The sequence below is a fragment of the Bactrocera neohumeralis genome, chromosome 2 (assembly GCF_024586455.1).
Source record: "Bactrocera neohumeralis isolate Rockhampton chromosome 2, APGP_CSIRO_Bneo_wtdbg2-racon-allhic-juicebox.fasta_v2, whole genome shotgun sequence".
NCBI classification, from domain to species: Eukaryota; Metazoa; Arthropoda; class Insecta; order Diptera; family Tephritidae; genus Bactrocera; species Bactrocera neohumeralis.
The window spans coordinates 57769923-57795921 of NC_065919.1; the positions used below are offsets into that span (position 1 = coordinate 57769923).

Genomic DNA, 25999 nt, shown 5'->3' on the forward strand with positions numbered 1-25999 from the left:
AAAATTGCACCGCATTTTAGAAACTATAATTTATATTGAATTCTCACTGCACTTAATCGGAAATTGCGCTTACAAGCACTTACTTAAATTGTATTTCCCCCTACAGCGCATTAATTTCAATTAATTCGCACATTGCCCGCAACACTAATTCTCGGAAGTATAATAATATCTGCTTTTCTATGCACTACTCTTTGCAGATTATCAATTGCGGTGACTTGGATAGCTACCCGTTGCTGCAGTATCTCGACCTCTCGCACAGTCGCATCGAAGATATCGAAGACGACGCGCTTGGCCGCTTGGAGATACTTGAAACGCTCTTCCTCGACCACAATCGCCTGCGCAAAGTGCCCGTCAGCCTGCCCACCTCGCTGGAGCATCTCTTCTTGCAGCACAATGAAATCATGGATTTGCAAGCGCAAACCTTCCAAGGACTCAATAATCTGCAAACGCTCGATCTCTCGGGCAATAAACTGCTCTATTTGCCAGCGCTGCCGTTGCCCAAATTGCTGACACTCAATTTACGCGCGGCCGGCTTGCGGGGCGTCAGCCAGGCCATGGTGCACACGTTGCCGCGTTTGCGTGACCTGCTGCTCGATGAGAATCCAATTAAGTGCAGCGATTTGCTGAGCATTGCCGAGTGGGCGACTCCGTGTAGGATTGTGGAACGCAACGGCCCAGCTGACAGCAGCAACATTACGGCAGAGGAGAGCTATAATATCGAGCGCAATAGTATTATGGGCGATTTGGGTGAAGAGCAGCAGCAGCTGCAGCAACAACAACTGGACGGCGATAATCGCATTGGCAGCATTGGCGACGGCGAGGAACCAGCAATTGCCCTGAGTGCAAGTGCAGCTAAACTGGGTCAGCAAAAAGGCGATGAAGCTGCGGCGACGGCGAGTGCGGAGGCCACGGATGGAGCGGAGGCAGCAACAAATATCGAATTGAAGCAGAAGTTTGTGCGGATGCACAATTTTTTCGAAAAGTTTAAGAGTAATTGCAACGTCAAAAGACAAACAGCTGTACGCGCGCCAGCGCTCGCACCCACACCCACACCCTCACCCGCTTGTGCTGTTGAGTGGGATTCGAGCGGCGAGCAGGCGCCGCAAGTAGATGCAGTCAATGGAGGGGCGACCAGCGAGCTCACATTCAATTTGCCAAACGAATTGCGAGCGCAAAGCGAGAAATTAAATGTGAAAGCAACCGCAACAGCAACAACAACAACTACAAGTATGCCAAAGCAGGATGCGATTGGTGAAACCATGAGCAGCAGCGCGCAGGCAAAAGCCAAAGCGAGCGCGCCGCGCCAGAAGAAGTCTAAGAAGGAGGTGAAGAATGTTAAAGCTGAGATGAAACTTTTCAAGTTTAATCAAAAGAATTTTACGCCTGAAATAGCAGAAAGCTCAGAGGCAACAACAAAAAATATGAAAACAACAACAGCAGGTGGTACAATAGCAACGCTTGCAACCAGCGGAACGGAAGCACCATTTGATCATAATATACGAATTTCTAACACAACCGCAAGAGCAACAGCAACTACAACAAGATTCCCAACAATAATAAGAACCACAGCAACAACTAAATTTCCAATAACAACAAAATCACCAGCGACAACAAAATTTCCAATAACAACAAAATCACCAGCAACAGTAAAACTTCAAATAACAACAACAAAACTTCCAATAACAACAACAGCGAGATCAACAACAACAACAAGAAAGGTTACAACAACAAATGAGCGCGTAAACTTGACGCTACGGACCGCAAGGGATGAAAGCGGCATTACCACCACTACAACAACAACGCAAAACCAAACAACAACTGAGGCAACTACAACACCGGCAGTGGCAGAAACTTTGCGGCAACTTGCAACTGTTGCAACAGGAAGTGGTGCGGCAAACATTGCCAATTTATTGAGACAACAAATTACTGCAACAACAGTGACTGCGTTGGCTGTAAACAGCAGCACAACAACAAGTATACTAAAAACGTTCCCAACAACAACAACAAAGACAAAAATAGTTGCAGCACCCAGAGTAGAAGCAAAAACTATGCTTCTTGCAACGTTGCAAGACCCAGATAGCGACGTTGAAGCGAGTGATGCACAAACAATAGCAACAACAACAAGCGCGTTAAATGCTAAACTGACAGCGACGTCATCATTAAATAATACCAAAGAGATTTCCGTTAACGAAAAACAGCAGCGACTAGATAATGCAGCTGCAACAGCTGCAGCTACAACAAATAGCGCTGATGTTGCAACATCATTGGAAATGGCAAAAAATGCCAGCACAGCGAGAACAGCACAACAGCTGTCGGAGCGAATTTCACCAACGCCAACAACTGAAAACAACACCAACAATACTTACATGAAGACAACAAAAGCAACGCCAACAACAACAACAATTTTACAAACAGCAACTACAAGCACTAAACTTGTAGCAGCAAGATACTTGCAAATGAAACGCTCACAAGCCGTGTCAGGCGCACGAGCAACGCATGCAACCAAACGTGTTGCAGCAACAAAGTTGATAAACGCAGACGAAGCAACATTTGGGGAAATAAGGGTTGGCGCGCTGCAAACAGGTCAAAGTGACGCGGCAAAAAGAGAATTGACAACACAAAAGGCAGCTGTGTTAGTAGAAACAACAACAACAAAGGTTATGCCAACAACACAACTGTCAGAGGCAACAATACAGACAAAGTCAGTGGCCAAACAGAAAGTAGATAACAATTTAACTCGAAATGACAGCGACAATGACGGCCATAAAGTGCAGCAAAACAAGCAAGAAGCGGCGGCGGAGGAAGAGGAGAAGGACAAGGAACAGAGCATGATAGTGGCAGCAACAACAATGGCAGTAAACGAATTGGCAAAGCCAAAGACAACACAATTTTGGCAGCAACATAATTTTAAACGGGCAAATCCGTATCCAAACGACATTTCCGGTCAGCGACGGCACTCGGCGGAGGAGCAAGAGGCGACAGATGGAAGCACTACCGAGCACAACATAAAAATAGACACCATAATGCAGCCAACAACAAGCAGCACACATGCGCCAACACACAAACACGAGCCGCTACAGCTGCACATACGAGATCGACATTTAATTGGAACACCGCTGCTCATGCACCGCGGCCAAAATATGCTGGTGGAGGCGGCCGAGGTGCTTAAGCAAACCACTGTGACGGTAAAATCAACAACAACAACCACAACACCAATACTAAAACTCGGCAAAGCAAGCACTTTGAAGATAACAAACGAGCCAGCTTTGGCCAAAAGCCAGCCAACGGAAGCCGAACATCAAGAGTACAGTCACCCCAGCGATGGGCGGACGGTAGCGGAGCAGCCGGAGAGTGCTGTGCAGGCACATCAGCAGTCAAATAACTTCACTCATAGAGAGCGCTCACAAGCGGAAGCAATAAACGTGCAGACAAATGTGACGCCAGGGCTTGGTGTTAGAGGCGCGGAGCACGAGGGCAACCAGCAGCAGCATAACGATAGTCCTGCAGATAAGCAAATGTTGGCAGGAAAAGCAGTGAATACAAACAAAACAACAACAACAGCAAAGTGGATAGAGACCACCGCCGCAACCACAACAGATAACATAAACAACGAACAGCATAAAGTAAAAGCTAGTGGAGCGAACAGCAGTGGCAGGCGGCATGAGCTGGAGCGCAAAGCGTTGCCAAAGAAGCACGATGATATTGGTGGTGGTGGCAGCGGTGGCGGCAGACGTAAACCCACTTTGATTATGAAGAAAATGACCATACAGACACAGCACACCAAGCACACACAGACGCCACATCAGCAGGCGCACTACATGCTCAATACGCCGCGCGAGAATGAAGCTGTGTTACGCGACCGCGGCGTTGCGGCCGCAGCAGGTATACCACACGCGCTGGCGGGCAAACTTTTGAAAGCGAATAGCGAGGCAACAGCAAATGGCATTGCACATGACTGGTTTGAAAGCGGCAGCGAGTTAGCGGAACTTGCGGCAACGCACAACATAGCGCAACATAAGCATAGCACCGTTAACACGCCCATTATTAGAGATGATAATCACGCGCACTTGCTTGCCGCCATGGATGAGGTGGCTGCGCTGCAAAACTTGGATGCGCCCACAGCACAGCACTCGATCAGTAGTCAGCGGCGCGACCACGAGCCACTGCAAGTACAAGAGCGCGCCGCCTTGCACTCACAGCGACAACAATGGTTGGATGTACGCGAAGTGGGTGGCGGCACAACACATCCAGGCATTGTGCTGGTACTCTCCTTTTCACTGCTTGCCGTGCTCTTAGTCGGACTGATGCATGTCTATCGCTGTGACGTGTTGCCATGGCGGCGACATCTGCTGTCACATCAACAGCGACCACATTTGCAGCGCCAATTCAACGGTGGCGCCGATGATGACGCGCATAGCTTCTTGCATTATCACAATAATGGTGAGGGGCAACAGCAACAGCAACGCGCACAACAACCGCCGCGCTGGCATCATGGCGAGCGCACACGCGCAAACTACAGTTCACCCTTGCACAACTTACATGTGCGCGAGCTGCAAAAGACATCCGCCGTGGAAGTGGAGGCGGCAACGCGCATCACGCGCAGCTATTATGATGTACGGCCATTTGAAAAGTCCACTGTGACCGCGCGCCGCCACGGCAGCGCGGGCAGCAACGCGAGTGGTGGCAGTGGTGAGGTGTCGCGCAACAGCAGCAGCAGTCTGAGTAGCACACGTTCGTCCTCGACAGCGGGCAGTATGGAGGCGGACGATGCTTTCTATGTGGAAATGGCAGCAGAGTGCGGTCAGCTGGGTGGTTGTGCTAGCGCGAATGATGCCTTACACTGTGACATGTTGCCAATGGAGTTGTTGACAGTTACAGCGGCGTGCAAGCGCAATGATGAATGCAATGCCGACACAGCGTTGCATGAAGCTGTGAGCCAGCGCGCGGTGGATGCCAATATCGATATTGAGCGGAATGCAGTGATAGGCGAAAAGCAAGCATACAAAACGCAGTCATGTGCTGGCAATAGCGCGCCGTTAATCAACGACAGTCGAAGAAAAGTGAGTGCCAAAACAGCAACAGCGTCGTCATCTACACGTAAATTCGATCTGTGGTGACAGGCGATGTTCCAGCGACAGTATGCGCCTTTCCAATAAATTTCAGCAATGGAGAAAGTGCGAGCAAAGCGCGACAGAGTAAGAGAGTGAGCGGACATATGTGAATGAGAGCAAAGGCCTATACAAAACAAGCAAATAACACTTGATAAGCCAGTGAAGCACTGACACCTGTCAGTTGACAGCTGACAGCTGACAACTGTAATTGCAACGTAATAAGTAGCAAAAAATGGTGAATGTTTAAATTGGCGTTACTTGAAGGACGTTCTGATGTAAGTACATAATTTAGACAAAGTGTTAGTGATAGTCTGTTGTATAGCAGTTAGTATAGGAAACAATTTAGGATATGTTACATTGAAAGTATAGTGCGTAAAAATGATTAACAAATATAACAATGAAGAATGTTTGTAGTAATAGAAAGCTTATTTTAAGTCAAACCATAAAATAAGAAATAAAAAATGGTCGCAAAGTAGACTTCCATTTGCCAACAAGTTAATTTCAAGAACATCAACTTAGGAAATAAACACAATGTAAATATAAATATCTAAAAGTAATTGAATTCAAAATCTTGAAAATTAATGGTAAATTTTAGTAAAAATTGTTTCATTATTTTCACAATAAATGTTTAAACCAGAAACATAAAGATAAATAAATAATATTATAAGAATAATAATGAGAAATGTCAGAAAATGGACATAGGTAGGTCTGTCACCAAAACACTAAAACAAAAACTAGTGCAGTATTGTTAAATACCGTTACTTTGAAGATTTCAGCGCAATTAGGTTAAGTTTTTTTTATCACAACTGGGTACAAAATTTACTCAAACACACAAAAAAAATTTAAAAATCTGACCAAATATTTCCAAAATATAAAAAGTATGCTAGAACCCCTTCCTAAATTGTATTGTAACATCAAGAAAACCTGCAAAAATGTGACTACGTTGCCAAAGTATGCCAGCCATTTTGAGTGGAAGTCAATATATAACGGGTTTTCTATAGGGATGCTACAAAATAGGCCGATAGAAACAGCAAACGACGCCATATTTTTCGCTCTCTTTTGACATTTCACTTCAGCAAAGTTTGCCATTTTATCATGGAAAGTTTACGATCCAACAATGAGTCGAAGCTATTAAAATTTACTACAGAAATTGGGAGGTAGTGGCCTCAACTTTAGGAGTTATCACGCTCGGTGAGATTTTGCAGCAGTAACTAGTTGTTTCCAGATCCATTTTTATGCCGAAAAACGAAAACGTTCTAAGAAAATTCAAAAACATCGGAAAGCCGCATTATTCCAATTCAAGTTTTTGAAGAAGAAATTGAAAATAGAGCATACTTTTGCGTGGACTTTATAGAAATTGTCGTTGGCTTCCGCTAGGTAGGATAATACAGTTGTTGTTGTAAGATTGTGTGAAATTCAAGTTTAAACTGGCTGTCACGCCACACATAGCCCTATCGGTTAACTGTAATGTCAGATGGAGTTTCAGTTTAACTCGAACTGAAGTACTCCTCATACATATACTCCTTTTTTACTGCAAGTGTCATGCTGTTGTTGTATCTAATATCCGTTGGGATTAGGGTAAGAATTAAATAAGTTGTCATCGACATCATCCAGCGATAGGCCTAGGAAACGTGCTGTTTCGGGGGGGCCGGACCAAAGGGTGTCAGATGTGTAGGGTTTCCCTGCTTATTCAGCAAGCATGTGATGCCAGTATGTCCTCACCTGTTACCAGGTCAACTCCAACTCAATCATTCCACTGTCTTTCTGATACCGTGTAAACAAAAAGTACGAGTGCTTTCATTCGGTTCCCTTGCGCTTCACACTCACGCGCAACCCCAAATTATTTTGAGTTTTATCTACACTTTCTAGATCGATCTGAATTATATTTTAGAAACCAAAATTCGCAGGTTTATACTGATTCTCTTAAGAGCTTAGATATAAGCACCGGAATGCTTTGGCGGCACTCTTTCTTGCGTCTTCCTTCTATTGAAATGATTTTCAAGAGTTTTGTGCGATCTCTTCGTCCACAGAATACTAAGCACCTTAAACTATTCGTTTATAAGAAATGAAAAGCAAAAATCCATGGTTATAATGAACATAAACTCTTTGATTGAAGTGCTAGGCTCTTTAGACACAGCCGAACTGAATAAAAGAACCAAGATTTCATGAGTTACAGAATAATCTCGGTCGACGGACCGAATCTAATACAACTCAGCTAAATTTAGTCATACTCTATATTCTTCGAACTTCGAACACTCAGTAAAATTGAGTCACCTAAACATTTCTCGCAAAAACAAGCCAAAAATCCTTGATTTCGAACAATCACTGATTAATGAAGCTGCACCATAACCTATAAAATGAAGAGCACAATTCATTCGCTTCGCAGGACGAAGCATTCAACCAAAAGTAATAAAAAACACAAATCTGCCATGAATCTACTATCAAAAAGGCTAATCAAATAAATCAAAGCCACGGCTATTCCACCAAACGACCAACCACAAACCGTACTTTTGGGTGCGACAAAATAGTTTACTGCACATAAACAAAATCGCAAAATGATGAGAGGAACGCGTGAAAAAAAAACACAACAATAACAGCTGCAAAGAGTCTGCTACAACAACAACAGCTGGATAGAGTCCACATTGTCTGCTGGAAAACAGCTGAACCCTCAGCGCTTGAAAAACTGCGCCACTTTGGTCAAACACCACCTCAGCGCTCTCTAAACACCTACAAATCGTTGGACCAGTATATGAATGAGTCAACAAACGTTTCGCACATAAAATTGTCTCTGAAGTGCGCTGCTGCTTTGGTCAACTGATTTATAGTTTTGTATGCGTTCCACGTACAGCAACAATTTGTCATAAACTTTCATATTTTCGCTTTCTTGTTTGCTATTTTCTCTTTTCCTTTGACTGACCTAGTTGTTTTTGTTGATGTTGCACTCTTACTTGTTTTATCAGTCACTTTCTCTATTTGAATCTAGCTGCCACAAGCTACATCAGTTTCTTTGCACATCAATAAGTGCTTTAGGTGTGTGTGCGAATGTGTGTGTAAGACGCGCTTCAGAATTTATGGTTTACTCTTATGACTTTATGTGATTCCCGGCGTATTATTGTAGTGCCGGATTTGCCATTTATGGGTCATTTTGGCGAGCTTAGCCTTAAGCGATTCCCCAGCAGTTTAAATCATTTGGAGCATTATGGTGGCATTACTATGGACTTACTGGTGGCAACAATTTTCTAAGTGTGGTGTGTTTAAGTAATATGAATTATTTTAGGTTTCTGCGAAAAGTTCTCAGAACGTTGATTATCACTTTAAGGAAATCGGTATTTGGACATTTTTAGGATCTCCGCTCTTACTTTTGTACATCTTTCTGTTGGTACTCAAATTAAGCTAATCGTTGAGAATATAAATGTAAAAAATGCTTTGACCTTCAACCTTTATCTATTATACAAGCCAATCAGCTGGTGTTCCACATAAGTTAAGGTTTTTGGGAAAATATACAAGGGCAACATCATTTACATACATCGCAGGTTTCCAATTTATTTTATGTGTTTTTGAGCAAAATTTCAATTATGACTTTACTCACATGAAAGCTACATAAGTCAGAGTTCTGAGTCAGACCTATTTTAATTTTTTACTTACTTAGTATTCAATCAGTAGTTTATAGAACCTCTATAGCTGTCACTAGTTGCAATAATACTTATGATATATGTAACAGAAAGTGTAAGCTTTTCCACTCAAAATCTTCTAAAGCTCGCAGTTTAGGTGGTTAAGAAGAAAGACCGAAGAAATGCAGCTAAGGAAAACACTTCACTTAAGTCAGAAATATAAATTCTCATAAACCAGTCAAATCAAAGAGCTTAAAAAACTCTTGGGTTAATGGTTTTAGTGAGTTTCTCTCACTGGATTAATATGCCCAATAGTCTGACTCCTTCCTCTTGCGATTACGCAGCAATCAAGCAGTAACATGTATGCTCTGATGTCTCTGACACAGAAACGACAACATATCCGTACTCTAACCTGTATACATAGACGACGCCAGAGCCTGCAGTACCCTGTATAAAATCCCACAAGCTGCTTTAATTACTTTTTTTGAGGAAAACGATTAGTTTCTTCAACCGTTTTGTAGTGAACTCTCCCAAAAAGTGTCTCGCCTGGCGAAGCCTGGATAATAGTTGGCAGTGGCGTTTGATACTAGTCTTTTCTACTTTCCGCAGCTCCTCTCGTAGATTGTCGGACATCACACAGCGCAGTACGGTTCCTTTCCTTACGGACTGTTTGCGGTAGTTTCTTTCGCTAGGTGATTGACTAGCTTCTCGTTCATTATTCGTTTCATTGATGCCTCTAGGCGCATGGATCCATGCTAGTACAATATTATTTATCGTGGCAATCCTGTTAAGCATTTTTATGCACTTCGGTATCGTTGATGATATGATTTTGATGCGGTAGTTCATCTGAACTGCCACTTGACCGAATGACAATCGGTGCCCCAGATAGGTTAGCATAGATCTCATATTGAAAATGATGTGGAAACCTGCATATGGGCACTGACAGCTTGCGTTTCTCTCTCTTCTTATATACCTAGGTGTTCTAGTAATAAAAACCAAAACAGCATATTTATTGAGTGGACTCGGCTACTACCCGATTAGTTGCTCGGTGTCTCGAACCATTATTCCACTGGTGCTTTAAGCAAGTGACAGAAGTAGCTTATGGTTATAATATCACAATCTCAATATCACTGTTGATGTATAAATATATCGTACAGCTTGAGCATTGGATCAGTAATTAAAGCACAGTATGCAAGATTTTTTCAAGCTTTTTAAGAGTTGTTCCTTTGTACAGCCTTTTTAACTCAGTGTTCAAGCTTTTCTTAAGCTTACCAAGAGTTGTTCTTTTGTCAAGCTCGTACTTCTTTCCTTTTCCTGACTGAAAATTACTTAGAATTAACGCAGTAATAGCCTTGACAGACCTTTTTTAACTGCAGTCCAAATTTGTTGACAGAGGCTGCGAGTTTGGAACTCTCATAAACAGCTTATTGTCCTTTTTATAATATTTTCAATGAAAATTGGTAGAAGATAAACATTACGGTTGTTAGCCGACCAATTTTTACCAAACCATTTTTTATTACAAAAACATATCAACACATTATTTTTAAAACTGCATCATAACATAGAAGGTTTATTGATATTATATTGAGAATTTGATAAACAGCGGTCAGGGTTGCTTGTATTTCATTCACAATAGATGAAAATTGGCCATTTTTAACAATGCTGCCAACGAAAATCTCACAAACTGAGTTAGCTGTGGTAACTCCTGAGTTAATCCCGAAAATGCAATTAATCTGGTTTAACGCTGCCGTCTGTCAATGCTATAAAGCACTTCACTTACTAATTTGTAGTGAAGTGCATGCAAAGAGGATGAGAGAGCGCGAAATTCAATCGCTTTTGCTATATATATCATATGTCGGTAGCGATCCGAGCAACTATTCTATGCTTGTGAGAGAAACAGTTGCAAAACCATGAAATATGTGACCAAATATTAAACTTTCGAGAGAAAATGTTTAATTATGTGAAGTAATCCGTTTATTATACTTTAAACTGCCACTTCTCAGCTTATTCATCTCCACATATTTTCTCATTTACTCTATAATTACAAAGCGCACAGCGTACAGCAGATAGTACTTAAATCCTTTGGCAGTTAATAGACGTGTGTAGGTATTTTATTGAGCCCACAAACAACAAAAGCAAGAAAAGCTAAAGTCGAAGGAGAAGGCGATAAATTAAATTGCATTTAGTGCAATTTCAAATGCCTTTCTAGCACATTATTACTCGTTCAACAATTATCAAACCATTTTACCACTTAGTGTCTAAGAGTAAAAGCCAAGTAAGCTGTAAGAAACCCACACACACACATACCTGTAGAGGAGAGTGGGTGAGCTTAGAAGCAAATATATTTCTAATAGCATTGCCGGACAAGAGAATTAAGGCGCAAAAAATCCTATCAAGAGGAGAAACACACAAGAGCAAAAAAAAAGGATAATGAAATACCAAGCGCGCGCACACACACAGAACAATATATACATACATATACACGCAGAAGAATATACACAGATAGAAGAATATAATCCATAGAGGATATATCTACTCATAGAAGACTATACATACTCACAGAAGACCATACACACACACATACAAAAAATAGTTCACACACAAACACAGCGACTCCCCCACACAAGGCCAAGCGCTGAGCGAATGCTTAAGTATGTTGGAAGAAAGCCGAGTAGCAATTACAATTACATTAGTGCGACTGATAAAAACTTTAACCAGCAACCACTCGACAATGATAAGACCATAGAAGTAAGGGCAGTGCGGAGAGGTGGGCAACCACTACCTAGACGTAGCGGTTTGTAGGCGAACTAATAAATTCTTAACTCGCTGCGGCGGCCGGCATCTATGGCTGTGGCTAAGTAAGGAATTTCCTGCCTTTAACTTTATTTGCTTCGATTACACTTGCTTGTGGCTTCGCAATAAAAATTCACCCCGAAAAGCTATCGAGCAATTTAGCTACAACAACAATTCAACGAATGTTGGTGAGCAAAAGCCACTAGCGGGTAGCCGGAGTAGCAGTTGAAAGGAAATACGGGGGCGTTGGAGCATTGTATCCCTAATTTTCGTAAACCTTTAACGCAACCACGAACACACACACACACACACACACACATAGATGTAGCTAGACATAGACAAATAGACGCAGTGATAGAAGAACCTGAGGTGTGTATTTGTGCTTAAGACCGACAATAATACTTTTTACAACACAGCCTTGCTGCGGGAAATCGCACTTATTACAATGAATTAAAGCAACAACACCAGCAAAACAACCAAAAAAAGCTTTCGCAGTAAGTTGAGGGGAAAGCATAGTCGGCTTTCAGGCGCCTACGCTAAGCAACAGGATAGCAATAACAAACAAGATAGCAATAACAAGTAGTAAGAAAGCAACAACAACAGCAAAAAACCAAGCCAGGCAACAATGACCATTAGTGGCTGCTCGCGCCGACAAATACAAATCTTAATTAAGCAGTCTCAGTTGCAGCTTGCAAACTCTGCGCCGAGCAGCGAACAGCGAGCGCATGCCAAGTTAGTTTAACCGCCCGCCCGTCCAGCCAACTGTCCGTCAGTTTATGTATTTATTTTCTGACTTTGCGTTCACTTTGTTGCCATTTCGTTGCTGCCGCCCCCCTCTGCAGCAACTGCAGCCGCTGTCTGTTCTCAAGAGTTTTCGCTGAGCTTTCAAGTTGCCACACAAAAGGCGCTAAGCCGTACTCAACTTGATGGCCTCACCGAACATAATACACCAATCCACCACCAGTTGATGTGCGCGAGTGGTGTGAGTTGGATGGAATTGCTGTTGTCAAATTTAATGAGGGTTTACGCAGCAATCGGACAAATGTGGAACATCTTCCTTTGCTTCAGCAGAAAAAATAACAGTAAAATAACTAAATGAAAAACGCGCTCTGGTATTTCGCATAAAGTAAACCATTTTACTTTTTAAGCGCCCAAATATTTCTGATGTACCGCCAGCATATGTGTGCGGCTTTCGGTGCAAGTGTACCCAAATGGTGTTGTTATTTGATATATTTTTGAATATATGGTAAATAATTCGTATAATTTTGGTACTCACAAAAGTAATTTTTATATATTTTTTTAACTTTTTTAGCAGAGCAGAAGTGGGTAGTTCTTAAGATTTCCGTAGAAACATAGAATACGGAAGGGAGAAAATTCGCAAAGCACAAGCTATATAACAGAAAACATAAAAAACCCAAAAACATGGAAAACGTGGAAAACATAGAACGCTAAAACATAGAACATCGAAAAACATAGAATGTGCCAAAATATGAAGCGCTATAGGAAAATGCATATTGTTCTTGACTATGTGTTTTCCTTTGCTGTTTAAGGAGCAGACAGTGGAACATGCGAATGAGATCATAAGAAAATTCGACAAGTACAGACCTTATAACGAAATAGTGTAACAAAAACATATGACATAAGAAACATAGAAAACATAGAACGCTAAAACATAGAACATCGAAAAACATAGAATGTGCGAAAATATGAAAATTAAATGTTCTTGACTATGTGTTTTCCTCTGCTGTTTAAGAAGCAGTGCTGCTTATGAAATTATAGGAAAACATCTGGTTTTAGTTACGCTTAATTCGTTGAAAACGGTTTTCAGTTTTATTAAAAACTTTAAGTAAACCTAAAAATATTTACGACTTATCGAAAAGAATTGCTATTGAAAGAACAAATACACACTTCCTGTTGTCTAGACTAGCTAACTGTCTACCTTGCGCTGCTGATGAAAGTTTAAAAGTATCAGCTTACGTACTACGAAAACGGATTCACGATTCTAGAAATTATTCGAGGGTCCGCGTAAAACATTTTTGTTAACTAAAATTATTATATGAGTAAAAGGCTCTTAAGGCGACTTAAACAACTTAAATTATTTTTCCAGAAAATTTCCGATCTGAAAACAATCAAGAGATAATTTACGAGCATTTTTAAAAGAAGAGATAGCATAGATTCTCAGTAGCTATTCGGCACTACTCCAAGAAATGGCTTTCTTCGTTGAAAGAACCTCTAACTAAGCACTTGCCAATCCTACTAGCATACATACTTATAACCCTCCGCAGCGATTAAAATGCCTACCAACTACATACACACATAAGAATACACTTCAGCACATTGACTTGCTTGACCTCACGCACACATACGCATAAAATTTTATTTTGCCACTATTAACTTCACCTAACGAACATGCATACTTTAAGGCGTTAAACAGCGCACATAACCACAAGTACCCAGCAGAGCTACGGCGACTTCGGGTCAACAACGCCAGTCAAATGCTGTAATAAACTTCTCAACGACAGTAATTATTTTTGCAGCTAAATTGCGTACGCTCCGATAAAACAAATACACGCATACACACTAGTAAACACTCGTACACATGCAAACATGGATAGACATGTGGTATGAGTAGATATGGGTTGTGTGTGTGTGTGTAACAAGTTATGCAATGTAATTATTGCTTACACTCGCTTATTGTTGTTGGCAGTAAAATTAACAATTTACGTGGAAAATAAAGTGATTACGCTGACCCGAAAGTGACCCGCCAGCGAGCTAAGACAAAACAAGTGGCGAGTGTGAGGCATAATAAAGGTTACAGGGAGTTGGAGTAAAAGTGTTGCTGATTATTAAGCAATTAAGTTGTTGTAGTGGTGATAGGGTGGGTCAGCGGTTTAAGCATTATTTGTGAGTTTATGTGTACGTTGTTAGAAGCAGGCTAAACTAGAACGTTAATTTCGGTTGCACTGAAGCTAGAATACCCTTAATAAATAAAAAGACAGTGGATAGTTAATTTTGAATGTTCCGTTTGTATGGCAGCTATAAGATAAAGTGGTCTGATCTAGACAATATCCTTGGAGATTTTAACTTTTACTTGGAGAATAAACCACACCAAAGTTTGTGCAGATATCTCGTCAAATCAAAAACTTTTCCATACAAGGACTTGATTTTGAACGTTCAGTTTGTATGACAGCTATATGCTATAGTGGTCCGATCTGAAAAATCTCTTTAGTTTTCTTTTCATTTCACTTGGCAAATAAGCCGCACCAAATTTAGTGCAGATATCTCGTCAAATCAAAAACTTTTCCATACAAGGTCTTGAGTTTGATCAGTCAGTTTGTATGGCAGCTATATGCTATAGTTGTCCGATCTGAATAATTCCTTCGGAGATTATACCTTTTACTTGGAGAATAAACCACACCTAAGTTTGTGCAGATATCTCGTCAAATCAAAAACTTTTCCATACAAGGACTTGATTTTGAACGTTCAGTTTGTATGACAGCTATATGCTATAGTGGTCCGATCTGAAAGATTTCTTCGGAGGTTATACCCTAGCCAGAAAGCATAATCCATGCCAAATTTCTAGAAGACATCTCATCAAATAAAAAATTTTTCCATACAAGGACTTAATTTTCATCGTTTAGTTTGTATGGCAGCTGTATGCTATAGTAGTTGTATATCGGTGATGCCGACTTAGCTCGTCATGCTGATATATTGTATATATATGTATAGTGTTTCATTGGAGTTCCGACGTTTCCTTCAGTTGTAACAAATTTCGTAGCAAACTTATATTCCCTGTTTAAGGTATAAAAATTCACTTGCCTTAGTGTGAGAGAATGAGAGTGTGTGCACTAATGAGCGACCAAGATAATTCAAAATAACTAAAATAAAGTAACATTACATTTAATTTAACGCCAGACAATTTTAAGTTGACAAAACCGCAAGTGGATTTTATACACACATACATATACATATATGTGTGTGTGTGAATGTGCTTAGCACATGTATTATTAAAAATTAATTTCCCACAGCACAAGGATCTGCTAATAATGAAAATAGGCAGCAGAGTGTGAAAAGTTTGTAATATGTGCGAGTGTTATTCATTATTTTTTAATGCAGGCTTTATTATGTGGCTATTTTGATATCAAACTTAATTAAGAAAATTCACACCAACACACAGAGAATGCAAGAGGAGAGAGTTATTTGTATTTAATTAGAGATAACGTGCCTTTGTGCCGAATATGAAGCATTACAAAAGAGTCGCACGAAAATAGAGCAAATGAAAAGCAGTTATAAATACTTAAAAATATATATTTATGTAATATACACCTCTGTAATGTACGTATCTATGTTCGTTTATCACACTCGCAATTAGCTCGTTGACCACATGCATAATTCGTTTATTAAAAACAGAAATTGACAAATCATTTCTACTATAACCGGGCGATTTTCTAAGCATGCATTTTGCAAACAAATCAAAATGTCAGTAAATATATTCAATTGTGGTCGGAAATAATAATTGAAAATGTTGTGAAAAAACAACAACAACACGCGAGCACACGAATGTCGGTGAGCATGTGTCAATATTTGTACAAAATGGACACGAAAAGTGGACACAAATAGACAGCAACAAGCATATTTGCACGCAGACACACCGAAGCACATACATACATATGTATATATATGTAGTTGCATTTGTGTTTGTTAATTTAATTAAACTTGTATGCATTTATTATTTGTTTTCTATTTTACTTGCTGCAAAGAATTTACAAAAGTAATTAAGCAAATAGAGAGCCAACACAAGCGAAAAGAAAACATGTGTACAGACATATATGTATATATATTGTAAAATATATAAGCAAAAAAATTTAAAATCTGCATGGCAAAACACTACAATAGCAACAGAAAGAAAGCAAGACAACCAAACACACACATTTTGTGATTTTGTGGGCAACAGAGCAGAAAGGCGAAGAGCAGCAAACAAATAGAGTAATGAAATTACACAGTGATTACAAAAAAAAAAAATAAATAATAATAATGGAAAATAAATAATAGAAATTAAATAATACAAACTAAGCAACATTTGCAAAAGAGATGCCAAACAAATGAGTTAAAAGGCATTCTGAGTAATTAATAATAGCAGAGAACAAACAAAAGTACCCAAAAACACTACACAGTGGAAAGAAAATGAAACAATAATTTGATAGAAACACTTAAGAAGCATAGGGGAACAATTACAAAGAAAAAAAAAAAGACCTCAATTATTTATGTTGCAAAAAGGGTTAAAAAAAGTGGCATCCCATTTATTTTAAAACTCAAGAGATCATTAGATATTTAAACGTTTATAAAGAGTTATGGACCGATAAATTTCATTGGAAATCTTCTCAAATATATGGAAAAGAAAATAATTGAAGTTTTGGACTGCGACCTATCGTCTATTGTGCCCTTTCCTATATCACAAATGGCCACAAAAGTACAGCACTCTGAATAATTCCAGAAGCTTGCTGGGCAATCTTGAATCAGGTGTTCTGGAGTTTCCTGTTCCATGTCGCAAAACCGGCAGTTGGCGTAAGAGACTATGTGGACAAGTGCTTCCTCAGCCTGCAGTGCTCTGTATAGAGCGCGACAAGGAGACGGAATCCAATCTCTAAACCTTGCAAGGTCTAACCTCCCAGTAGTAGCTTTGATGCGGCGTATTCCTCAAACATATACTATATACTGAAAGCACTTCAGACTTCACAATTTAAAAATATCTACATCTAAGAGTATACAGTTGATATTATTCAAATACGTTTAAATGATATTTAAAAATCAATTTATGTTGCTGACATTAATTATTTCATTATTAGTCGTAAAAAAAAGAGTATACAAAACAAGACTTTTTCTTGTCTATATTGATTTAGAATTTAGTAAGAGCAAATAAACATTCCCGACAATGTCATAAGTCTATACGGTTTTTACTATATGAGGCTGGCTTATATCTTTTACTTAGTTTCGGTTGATAAAAAAAACAATACATTCAAGTTCGTGAGTCAACTTTCAGACATGTATGCAAAGAGACAGTGTCGAGCCTAGTGAGAAATTTCAAAAAAATATATCTAAAATTTTTTTTATTACCGCATTTATCGATAGTCTATACTTTCAGAAATATTATAGCAAAAGTTTAAATGACAACTTTAAATAGTTTTCAGTTACGGCTTTTCAAAGTGTAGCCATGAAGCCGGTAAGTTCAGTCAGCTCCATAAACTTTTCTTTAAAAGCGTTTCCCTCAGAGCAGCATTTTTATGATCCGATCACTATCAATTTTCCCATATAATGACCTACCAGTTCTCTGATTTAAACAAACATCGAACTTTGTCCAGCAAAAAAAAGCAAAAATAAAAAAAATCAAATTGTTTTTAGAAAACGCCGCCATTTTTTCGACCGTAGATCATTCATTGTACGGACAATATCTCTTAGCCGGGCAGTTTTTTAGCTTTCACCCACGGGGAAGACCGAGAAAAAAACAGCAGCAGTAGAGAACCATTTCTTTAACGTCCTCAGAGATCGTGCGTAACTCGAAATGTACAATTTTTTCCTTTATTTTTTATTTTACTGTGTATTCTTAAAATATGTAAACAAATTTTAAAAAATTTAAAACTAATCACTTAACTAATAATTGACAAAGTAGATTTCTTCAAATTCCCAAAAAATCGCAGTTTTTAGGCTCCATGAGATTTATTGCTACAGATATAATGATGGAAGAAAAATATATATTAGAGGATAAATTGATGCCACTGGGTTTATGGCGATGAATATCGTATTTTCATTTTTTTTTATTAAATTATAATGATGTATTTAAGAACAGCACTATCAAGTCATGGTTCGAGTATTGGCTAACATAGCAATATAACTTCAGTCAAGTCGCAAACCACAATTTTGTGAAAGAGCTTAATCTAACGAAAAAACTATTATGTGGCACTTCGTCTACCGGTATATGCAATTTCGAAATAAACGAAAATCCAAAACTAATTGACTGAAATAGAAATATGTGATATGCTCTTCTCTACAATACAATCAAACAGTTTAACACCAATTTCAAAAAACAGTTTGTGATGGAGGTCTAACGAAACAAAGTGGAGCATTTCAGTGGAGGGATCAAAGATTTAATAAACTTTATCAATTTCATATAAACGAAATATATTTTTTGAGCAACTGAACAACAGCAGCTTCTCGCTACAACTTCAGGAAAGAACAGAAAACAAGAACAAGGGAATATGTTTCGAACATAGAGCATAATAAGGAAAGTGAAAGCTTTCTCTTTAAAACTACTTTGAAATATTTCTTTTGTAATATGTATCACGATAAAGGTTTAATACGCACTGTCCTTTCTCAATTTAAATATTATAAATATATTTTTAGCTATTAAAATAAATATTTAAAAAAATGTCAGAGAATTTTATTAATTAAGTTTTAAGTGTTTCTCTACAAAAAAGAAATTCAAAATCGTACCCAAATTGAAAGCAAATATTAAGTCTATGTCACAAAAATCATTTACACCCAATTAGCTGCCCTGAATTTACGAAAATTTTTCAATCAACGCCAAATAACCAGCGGCCAAATACAAACACAAATGCATTTAATTTCGAACATATACAGAGATAGTATTTATCCCCGCCAAAGAGAAAATTACAAAAATTTTACTGTAAATATATTTTTAATTCAACTCCAATGAACAGATAAGCATTTCCAATTGAAAAAATGAAAAATAATGGACTAAAATGGAGCTTAGAAATAAGTAAAATAAACAGAAACATATAAAAAACACTAAATGAGATAAAAAAAAATTAAATAATAAAAAAATTAAAATAATAAGAAACTTGAAAAAATTAAAAAAAAAATATTTAATAAAAAAATATAAAAATATTACTTAAAAAATAATAAAGTGAAATGCAAACCAAATGCATCAAAATAAAATTGTTGACATAAATCCCCTGTGAACACTAGCGAAACGTTAAGATACATTGTACTGTAATAACGTTGATTTGTAAATTAATTACATGAAACAATAATATTCTCTGTAGATATTTAATATGCAATTTAAATATGTATATGTATGTGTTTGTGCCAATAAGGCAGGCAGTTGTGTCAAGAAATAATTCACAAATATTATGGAGCATTCAAATTAACGGTAAAAGCAATATTTTCACAACTACAAATGCCTTTCTGGCACCACTACATACATATATATGCAATAGACATAAATAAAAGTTGTAAAGAAATAAAGTTTAAACATGTGTGAATCCAAAAATAACAAAATAACAGATTATATATAACAAATATAGTTTTACAATTAAAAAAAATAGTTAATGTCATAAGAGAAATACTTAAAAGTTCAAAAAAGGAAAAAAAAAAATAAAAAATTATGAAAAAAAATTTAAAAAAGTATGGAATTTTTTTTAATAATTTATAAATAATAAATAATATAATTTAATAATATAATTTTAAATAATACAAAAAAAATTAAATAAAAAAAAAATATTTATAAAACAAAAAAAAACAATATTTAGAATTATTTGGAAGCAATTATGAATCAGTTTAGAAATTAATATGTATGTATGTTTAGGGTGAGGAAAAAACTAATCTCACGTATTCAAGCGTGAAAATTAACCTTTGAAAGTTGCCATCAGACTCACAAAGTCTGGATTCCTAGAAGAAGGGTTTACTCTCAGGAGGTCTCTATCAACTCCAGCTACAGACTTTCTGACTATTGCTGTATCTTCCAGGTCGAGGTTGCCGCCATTAAAATGGCAGTAGATTTAACCATCCATTCCTTGTGAAAAGGAAAGCCAGCGGAATCGCAGAAAACTGTAAAGCTGATGAGCTAGCAAGAAAAGGCATGCTAGAACCGCTATCGGTAGAATGAGAACGGAACGGTGGTCCCGTATCACTCTACTTCTAAAAAGCTAGGCTTCGCGCTCGGCCACCATCGGTATATGCGCTGTCGTAAAAACCTTTTGGCCCTAAATCGATCGCAAGAGATCTAGTGATTTATTTTCCCTCAGTAAGGCTAGCCATAGTGTCCACGCAGTAAAGCTGAAAATCCTACCAGTCGCGTACTGCAGAAGCAGTATGAAAGTAGATGAGGTAGTAACAACTCAACGGTACCTTCTTGGCTGTCTCGTGTTTAGGAGGAAATCATATTTTCTACATATTTCTTACTTAGAATGCTCACCGCTACTTTTCAAAATTAGCACAAAAAAAAACCCTTGTAGGGAAATTTCAAATTTCCTTGTAGGAATATTTTTTGTGTTTAAGTGTGTCCATTTTAATCTACGATTAGAATAGATTAGGTTTTTCGTGCGCCCTAATATACATAAATATTCATTTAAAATACCGTTATATACTGTAAAATACATTTGTATATACAAACATAATTACGTATTTAGTAATTCTTAAATAAAATATATATATACATAATATTTAAATACAATCAAATTTTTAGCGGGTAAAAGTAATAATTTTAAAGTTAAAAAATAAAAAAAAATTAAGTAAAATTTTTAGCAGACATGCATACATACATATGTATATGCATTCGTAGTACGTACGAAGCTGTTACGTCAACGTTAAGTGATTTAAAATACATGAAAACAAATATAAAGTCTTACTAAATGTAAATAGAAATTCTCTGTGAGCCAAGATGAGCAGCGATGCGCCAAAAAAGGATATGTGAATGAATATAGGAGTAGATAATAAAGCAGAAAGATTAAAACAAAGCAGTAATTACAAATGAGAGAAAACAAAAATAAAGAAAAACATTTGAAATAGACATACTTACATAATTACATTAATAAATATACAAAATAAATATATACATATATATATTATATAGAAATAAAGACGATAATTATTTACATAAATTAGAAAATAATTCAAAGAATAAAAAAAATGTTGGACTTTTTATTGGATATTAAAGAAAAACAATAAATAAGGTAAGTTTAATATATAGTAGACTTATATTAGTATTCACATATCGTCACTTGATATGCAAAATAACGTAACATCACTTTTCATAAGTTTACAGGTGAAGGAAAACCGATCCAATAGAAACCACTCACATTGAAAGAAAGTTTGAGTTTCGGTTATAAAATGGTTATGTATTGCTTATATATAGGTTATATAATGGTTATCAATCGGTTATATATTGGTTATGTATAGGATATATATTGGTTATATATTAGTTATATCTGACAGCGGAAGCTGAAAATTTTATGCTACATATAGTATACATATGTAATAGATATAGTGAATTTCAGCGATAAAAAACTAAATTTTCAGAATTGAATTCGTCTGCACAGAAGCCATAATACGCTTCACAGTTGTATTTCTTTTAGCATAGAAGAGTATAAAAAGCTCTCTATCCTAATTGATCTGAACAATTTTCGCCTTGACCAATCATCTGTATCAAATTTTGTGAGGATATATGTAGCATCAAAAAAGAAACGTTTTCCATACAAAAACTTGATTTTGAGCGGTCGGTTTGTATGGCAGCTACACTAGGCATCAAACGAAAGTATAAATATATAGTATTGCATACTGGGAACCTCAGAACATTCACTTACTTCCCACATTTCCGTTTAAAAGTAAATTCATAAAGCATAATATGAAGATGCACCGTTATGTAAATAAACTTTGGGCGCAAAATTTTCACTTTATTTACTTGATCGAGAGTGATTAGTTTTCGCTGAATGAAAGTATAACGTTAGTTTTGGTTCATTTCTTTCGAGGTAGAACAGAATTTTACTACAAATTCAATAAATTTGAATTTAATATCTATTTTGATGAATATTTTTTTGTTTTGTTCTCAGTGAAAAATGCGGGAAGCTGAAAAAAATCGGAACTTAATTGCAGAAGATAGGAAGAGGGGTGAAACCTATAAAATTTATGTATCTGAAGAATTTTCCATTTCGATTAGAGAGGCAAGAAAGTTTTTGTTTGCAAACCTCAAGAGAAGGGAGACATGCAAGACTCAATACGGCGGAGCTTCAAAGCCCAAATTTCCATACACGCTGAGCGACTTTTATGAAGAAAAGTTGCTAAAAACCCGAATATTTCATCGAGGGAGTTGATCAAATGTTTTGGTTCGGACATTCCCATTACTACAATCCAAAATAAACCACGAACAATTGCACAATTTAAAAACTATGTCGGAAAAAAACGGCATATGATTAACATTGCGAATAGAAAAAAAAGGAGTCGAGCCTGTAAAACAATATCTACATATACCAATAAAGTAATTTGGTCCGATGAATCCAAATTCGAGTTAAAAGTTCAAAAAATGGTAAGCGAGTCTGGTGTAAACCGTCTGATCATTAAAAACCACGGTGCATACAAACATCAGTGAAGCATGGAGGAGATTCTCTCGTGGCTTGGGACTGTTTCTCAAAATTTGGTGTAGGTAGCTTAGTTAAAATCGATGGACGAATGACGAATGCTTCATATGTTGACATTCTTAACGAAAATTTGACAATGAATGTGGGAAAAATAAATTTGGGGTCCTTTATCTTACAACACGATAAGGACGCAAACACACACCTTTTTGAGGAAAACTCAATCGAAAAACTGAACTGGCCAGCTCAGTCACCGGATTTAAATCCAATTAAGTATTTCTGGTCAGTTTTGAACTACAAAATACCAAAAAACAATAACTTCTCTTAGAGAAAATGCCTTCGTGTAGTAATTCACAATGGTGGAAATACTAATTCCTAAATTTACTTCTACACCAAACCTTTTGTATTTTTTTCAAAGTTCATACATTCACTTGACCACTTTTGTTTAAGAATCCTTATTTTGAAGTGAAAACAAAATTTTTTTCTTTCTATTAAAAGATAAAGCTTGTACAACCACTCTCACATATTAAAAAAATAGTTTGATAAAAAACTGTATATATTGACTCCGCATTGCGACTATTTCAACATTTTCTCCAATATATGCTGTAAACAAAAAAAAAAACGTTTTTTTCATTAAAAACCATTTATTTCAAAAATGCTATCAAAATAATCACCCATTTTGCAACCGCTTCATCAAAATTTGCAGTCAGAAGGCAAAAATTCGAAATCAAATAAATTCAGTTTGCAAAACAAAAAGCTATTTTTCTACACTTTCGTCAGAAATATTTGTATTTTCATACAATTTTGCACTTTATGAAAACACGTATTCCAACAAGTGAGTGATAAAAATGCGTTTTATCGAGTAAACATGATCGAAATTCGCAATAAATGCGTCAGTCGACGTTAAATCCGTTTTTAATATTTTTTTACAATTCGTTTTTTATACAATCGCGTACATAACTGGAGTGAAAAGCCGAAACACACGCATACTGGCACACATGTGCAAACTTTCATTCATGCAATTTGCGCAAAAACTTTTAAATAACGAAACCAATTTCCTCTTCATAAACTATTAATATAAAAACTATAGCAGTAGATACATATTTGACTAACTATAAACTCAACAAATGAATGGGAGAACATACCCAGTAGGAAAATTGTATCATTATTATGCCGATTGCGACAAAAGAATGCTCAAACGAGATAAAGCTTTAACAAAGCTATGCAAAAGCACTCGTAAGGTCTTGGCTGCGAAGCATAAATTTGTTATTTGTACCGTTTGAAACTCTGAACAAAATGCTTTATTGCGAAATATAGGGTCTACTAAATGGAAATACATTATCATTGCATAATATTGTTATTTAACTAGATTTCATAATCTATTGGCAAAAACTCTGGGACAGTCGATTTCCATAAACTTATCTTGAGGTGAAATTTTTAACCAGCAAAATCATTCGCCATAGATAGAACGGAGCAGATAGTAATCACTTGATGTTTGGAATATAAGGAGGATGCAAAAGCTTTTTTCAACCAAGCCTCGTAGCTTCTGCCGCGTAAACATCATTGTGTTGGGTTTAGTGTTGTCCTATTGGAACGCTATTACTCTCCCATTGCCGACAGCTGACGTGCTTCCTTCAAACGGTCAACTTTTTGATTATACATATAGGTCTGAATTGAAAGTTTGGATGAAGAGGAGCAGCTCATAGTAGACGTTTCCGAGCAATTACCACCAAACACATAACAAAACCATTCTGATCGTTAAACCCCGCATAGCCAGCGATTCGGATACAACCGTTTTCGTTTGACCATGCCTTAAGAGACCTACTTTTTAAAGCCAATAACCATCCGCATCTTAAGAAATCTATCGATTTTGTTGCGTTTCAGCAGCGATTCCCAAGCGGAAATTCGATCCATACAGTGATATTTTTTTGGGTTAACTCTCCTGCCACCAATGCATCGAACAACTTTTTGTTATCAGAATACGGTGGATGCGGAAACAATTCGAAGCCCAATTTATGGGTTTTTGTCATCCTTTTTACCGACTTGTGAAACGGTGCTTTGTTTGGTGAAACAATAGTTTCTTTTGTTTTGAAATGCGGGCGTCTTTCGGCGATTTCGTCCTTTAAGCGGTCCAATAACGCTATGTAATAGACGCTGTTGATGGTCCCTTATTTCAAGGTGCGTAGGTTGCCTTTGGTATTTCTGGATTAAGGAACAAAAACTAACTTTTATCATCGGCAATCGCTTAATTGTTTCTCAATTAAGCTCTTAATTTATTTGTTCGTAGGGGAATTAAAAGAAGTCGTTCGATGCCAAGTTAGGACTTCACAGTGCTCTACTCATCAAGTCGATGTTCAAAGTGCTCAAAAATGCAGTTGATTCAGGCGATGTATGAGAGCTCACATTATCGTGGCGAAGAGAGATTCCTCTTCGGCGGTTGATTTTCTAAGAAGCTACTTCATCACAAACATAATAGTTCAGTCATTATAGTAAGTTCACCTCGTAATTCGATATACCCATTTAAGTGGGTATACCCTACCAAAGGTTTTGAGACAACTTTATCGTGTCAATATACAAGATTTACAGACATATAAATGGGTATATCGAACTTGCAAAAATCCGAGATTCTTACCTAATTTAAGCGACTGGACTATAAGTATTTACAAAGCTTATAGTAAAGAGCGAAAACTAGCCTTATGCGAGTCGTTGATCCACCTCTGGCGGTACCAACAAATGACGATGATGACGAAACATTGGAAAAGGCAAAAAACAACAAAACAAATCTAGCAAATGACGCTCGAAAAATGAACCGAAACCAAAAACACCAAAACGCACTAAGGCCGTCTCAGACATTGCTTACAACAAGTGTATGGAAAATTGGATTAAACGTTGAACCGAAGCAACATTTTTTTAAGCAATAATAAAGATTTGTATTAAAATACGTGAACAATTTGTCCAGTCCGGATCATATTTGATCGTAGTACTATTGACGAGTATTTCACAGAATCATTATTCAAAACTCGATTTAATTTTTTATTGTTTTGAAGTTATGGCTGAAAGAGAAGTTGGTGGGAGCAAAAACGAAACCAAATTGATTTTCACTGCAATTTTTTCTTAG

General features: G+C 37.3%; 1 protein-coding gene and 1 long non-coding RNA gene across 2 annotated transcripts in view; one reads left to right on the forward strand and one right to left on the reverse strand.

The window, feature by feature from the left end:
* LOC126751768 (protein timeless homolog) overlaps nt 1-25999 on the reverse strand; it is a 571553-nt gene that overhangs the window by 308839 nt on the left and 236715 nt on the right. The window lies entirely within an intron of this gene.
* Nucleotides 10485-16722, forward strand: LOC126751791 (uncharacterized). Its single transcript, XR_007665926.1, has 2 exons — nt 10485-14847; nt 14902-16722. It is a non-coding gene; the product is annotated as an uncharacterized LOC126751791 (long non-coding RNA).